At 31.4% G+C, this 5,220-nt stretch overlaps 1 long non-coding RNA gene across 1 annotated transcript; it reads right to left on the minus strand.

The window, feature by feature from the left end:
• Nucleotides 1-204: 204 nt before the first annotated feature.
• LOC111084482 lies at nt 205-4,461 on the minus strand. The gene is made up of 3 exons (XR_002609578.1): nt 3,449-4,461; nt 1,288-1,406; nt 205-329 (listed from the first exon to the last, which is right to left on the minus strand). It is a non-coding gene; the product is annotated as an uncharacterized LOC111084482 (long non-coding RNA).
• Nucleotides 4,462-5,220: the final 759 nt, after the last annotated feature.

The raw sequence follows: 5,220 nt of genomic DNA on the forward strand, positions 1-5,220 counted from the left end.
TCGTTGATGCAACAATATACATATATATGTACAGCCAATGATGACAAGATAAACTTAATTTACAAATTTTTTCCTGACAATTCCCCCCCCTCCCCCCCATATATGGTTGTACTCCCTTCAGTTAAAGGACCACTGAACTATTTGAAAGAGCTCCAGTTTCTGGTTCTTTTGAAATCTATTATCAATACTGTATATACTTACACACAGGTAATGTAAATGTCTCTTCATTTTTCATCAATTTGATATCCAACAGAGCATCTTGCTCCTCATCAGAAAAGTATTCATCCTTCACCTTCAATACTTCCATGGTTCCAAAATTTGTAGTTAGACTGCAAAGAAACAAGTTAGTAATTGGAATTTGCATTATATTAAAAGTTATTACAACAAAAAAGAATCTAAAATTTTTAACTTTATAACTCTCATGTCAACTGACTGACTTTGTTTTCTTTAACTTGATAACTTTCATGTCAACTGATTGACTTTCTTTTAACTTGATAACTTTCATGTCAACTGACTGACTTTGTTCTTTAACTTGATAACTTTCATCTCAACTTACTGACTTTGTTTTTTTTAACTTTAAAAATGTTACAATTCTTGTAATCTGACACTTTGAACTCCTTTTAAAATATGACCAAGACAATGTTAGCAAAACTTTTAAATGTGTAAACATGTACATCATAACTGTTGAGTAGGGTTTTACCCTCATGAGATATACATCAAATATAAAATAACAATAAAGTATGACACTATTAGAACAACTGGTATACTAAGTTATGTATATGAACTTCAAATTATTGGTAGTTTCAAATTTGATCTTTCATTAGTTCCAGTGAAGTTACATTTATGCAATAATTCAACCAATTTAATCATCACATTTGAAACTTCTTAAAATGAAAAAACTTGGTTTTATTAGACAATGTATTTAAAGAAACATTATTTAATAGAACAAATATACATTATCTGTAAAGATTGGCATGGGTACTTGAAAACTAGGATACCCGTTGAGTTTATAATTATTTAACCCAAGAATTTTTTTACTACTATGGTGTTGATTATTAATAAAAAACAAAAGCAACAAAATATAGCCAGTAAATGGCACATATAATCCAATAGCATGGATATTAATATTAATACTCAACAGTTTTTTTATTATTTCATCATTTTGGTACTGAAATAGCAAAAGATAGGAAACATATGTGTACCATATAAAGCATTTAACTTTGCATTATACACTGAAAAGAATAATATTTGTAGTAAATTTGATGCAAGTTGTTTTTTTAATATTACCTAAACAGAATCAAGGATTTTTCACATCAAGTACCTGGTTCCAGATTTTCTACCTGTGCCAACTTTTAATTATTTGTTGTAACTTCGGTTGTTGTCTTTCGATGAAGAGAAATTATCTTCTATTGATAACAAAAACCATTATACCAAATTTCAACACATCCAAACAATTTTCTTTCATAGAAATCAACAAATACAATAGGTAAATAGCAATATATATATATATGTATGTGTGTTTCAGACATGGTACACAATAATATAAACTTTGTCACATTCTTTAATTATATTTATAAACATAAATGCTTCAGAATTGTTTTGTGCTAAATATGAAAATGTATCTGACTGGTCTAGGTCTCAAATGATGTAGCATATTTATTAGATGTAAAGGAAACAGACACAAATCTCTATCAACTTTATAATGCCTTTGAAGACTGTGGTTACTCTAGCTAATCTTACTAATTTCTCTGTTTCATTATTCTTAACATGAGTACATAAAATATTGTAAATTTAAATAAAAAAATGAGAGAAACTAGAACAAAAAATAAAAATAAATTAGATATCCACAAAATAATTTTCATATACAAGTATTCATTACAGAACAAATTCCCAAGACAAATTATTTTGGTGAAATTTTAACTTTTCTGAATCACATACACAATTTGAGAATAGTACTTTGGTCTATTTATTAGAATTCTCAATGAACCATGATCTAGGTGACTAAATATGCAGTTTCATATGTAAATTTTCTTTTGTAAAATAAAGCATAACAATGCTTGTAGCTTACCAATCTAATAAGTCTGTTTGAACTTAAATTAAACATGGTATAATTTCTCACTGATATGGAAGACTAAAAGAATGTTTATGCACACCAGAAACAATTTTTTTTTGTCTGACAATTTTTGAGCTAGCTAAACAAATTCTACCATAACTTCTAATGCTGAAATATCATAATTATAAATAATTTATCCAGCTTTAATTGTTCAAAATTTCACATTCATATCAATGAAATATTATATATTAAAGAAGTATTATAGAGTCAATTATTATAATACTTTACACAATTTACAGACATGTATAACTCTTACAAAGCCTAAAAATTGTCCAAAGATAAATTTTTACAGAATTAGTTAAGCCATGAGGTAAGAAAGTGTTTTAAAATATAATGATTTAATTAATAAACTAAGCAAGGTACAATGTTATTAAGGAAAAGAAATAAACTTAGCTGTAAATATCTTCTGAAACTTTTCTTATATTTTTCTACTTCTACAGATGTGTTTACCCCTAACAACAAACTACTAACATATGATAAATACATACACAAGTCAACTAAGCAGATCAGTAATTTTTAGGTTCTTATCAACTTATTTCTTAAAAATAGCAATAAATGCTAATTTCTCAGCATACTTTATCTCTCTGACATACAACTATTTCTGAAATAATACACAATGACTTGACTTTGTCTTTTGTAAACTGTTTACCTACACAGAACAAGATACTCAAATGATAACACTGAAAACACAACAATGAGCTCTCTCCATAAAACACAAAAAATAGCAAAATTAATTGAATTACACATCCGAAATTACTAAGTACTAACAGTAACAGCTACCATTAGAAAATAAATTTTGCTTATAGATGGGGAATCATAAAATAATAGAAATCAGTGTAGTAGTTACTACTTATTCTATTTTTTATATACATTTATTTAGAGAACCTATACATAACTGTCTTAACATCTTCATTTATTATACATATGACAACTTGATCTTGGCTTCTGGATTTGTTCACTCACACAAGTTACAAATTAGCAATGAACTAACAACATACTAATTACATCACATGATCCAAATTACTAACAAGCCCATTTAACACCTCTGGGTAGAAACTGACATAGCTTCAGTCAATTACTACTTTACTTCAGGTGCATACAGATCGTTATAAAGTTTAGATCAGCGCCTATAATTTATAAACGTTAACAATGTTGTAACTTGTACATAGTACATATACTTATATAGAGTACAATCCAACCAACAGTAACAATTAATTCATGTAGAACTTTGTGAGGTAGCGAATTCCACTTTTATTTTGTTATAGTTTAGTTATTATTCTTTCTATCCGTTAGTTCAATTATGATTTTTTTTATTATACGAAAGCGCTAACTCACCTTTGAACGTCTGTCCATTCTTGTGCATAACAATGGTCATTGCGAAGTTTAAGGTCCAATTCGTCGTACTGTGTAAACGAAGTTGCTGTTTCAGTAACTCAATTATCACAAATGCTATCGGAAATAATAGTACTTGTTTCATCAATCGAACTGTCTAATTCACTTTGCACGAAATCGTATGTTTCCTCATTTTGATCGCCACTGCTGCTTGCCAATTTACTTTTTTTAACACTTGGACTTTGTGAATGTTTCAGCAGTTTTCGCCGACCGGGTGTTGCTTTAGTTTCATAACCTAATTTTATCTTTGGGTATGGGTTTATCTCCGTCGGCATTCCATCTAAAACGTGCTCGGAACAAACGTACACTTTCTTCGGTAATGTTTTTCGGTTAATAGCTTTAATCCATTCAAGTTTTGTTGGCTCATATGACGGTACAGAATGAAATTTAAACGGAATTAAACACGCACAGTCTTTATGCAATTGGCCGTGTATTTTACACATAGATTCCTTCCATATATTCAGTTAGCGTCGATTATTTGAACAACCATTAACGGCACAAGAACTGCCTCCACCTTTTTTATATTTTTCAACACTATCCATGGCAATTATAAAAAGAAAAATGTAAGAACAAAAATGTAAACAAAAGATCGATGTTAATTGGACTACAACACGTGAGTTATCTTTCACTCTTGCTATGGCTGACGTACCACGTGATAGATTACTGGCATCGCTCATGAAATTGGGCCACACGTAAATAAATGTGACGATACGATTCCGGAATACTCCCCGCGAATCCGAGAGGGTTGGCAAGCCTACTGTTGCATATGAATTATTGAAATATAAATGGTGGAAATAAACGTCGTGAGAGGCGCAGCCGCATCACTACCAGAAATCACTCCTCACGACTTCCTTTTCTTTCATTGCCTGGCTTAGATGAAACTTCGCCATATTTTTCGCTGCTATTTTCTTCTGGGGTGACTTTATGAGAGAAAACAGTGGGAATATAGTCCGGGGAGAGTGGGTGACCACTCTTGGCAATTGGAAATTTAATCTACATAATTATATGTATTGGCCGCCTGTCTGAAATTATTAATATTGTTGCGTCAGCGAAGTCACATGACTAGTGTGACGCCACGTTTCTAGAACTATCTTGTTCCTTCATGAATGCCCTAGCATTTACTAGATAGGGTAGCTGGTATATAAATAAGAGGGTGACAACGTGACGCAGTAATGTGTGTGTAGATAGTGAGTATTTGAACTGCAGTCAGAAGTATTGTTGACGTTTGTTGATATAGCGTTTGTTATAGAGACTGTTGAAAATAAGTGTATCGTAAAGTTGTGTTGCGTAAGCGAGTCACGTGACCACTGTGGCGCCCTCTAGTTTCAAGAACTATCTTGTTCTTTCGGGAATGCTCTAGTAATTGCTCGATGTAGGGTGGGCTGGTATATATAAAGGAGGAGATAGTGAGTAATTGAACGGCAGTCACACAGTATTCTTGAAGTTAACGTTCGTTCGTTACAGTGTTGTTTTAGCGCGAGTATTGAGATTAAGTGTATGGCAGAGTTATATTCGGAAAGAATAAACCAGTTTTATTAAGTAAAGACTTGTGTCGCTTAAGTTTCGTCGGTACGAAGTTACGGAAAATCAATTAACAAACGGAGACGTAACAAATTGGTGTCAGAGAGTGGGATAAGAAAAAAAAAAAAGAGAAGAAAAATGGAAACGAGAAGCGGCAAATCAGACTACAGCCTAGCAGATTTGATGGCAGCAAT

This window comes from Limulus polyphemus, unplaced genomic scaffold, assembly GCF_000517525.1.
Source record: "Limulus polyphemus unplaced genomic scaffold, Limulus_polyphemus-2.1.2 Scaffold77119, whole genome shotgun sequence".
NCBI classification, from domain to species: Eukaryota; Metazoa; Arthropoda; class Merostomata; order Xiphosura; family Limulidae; genus Limulus; species Limulus polyphemus.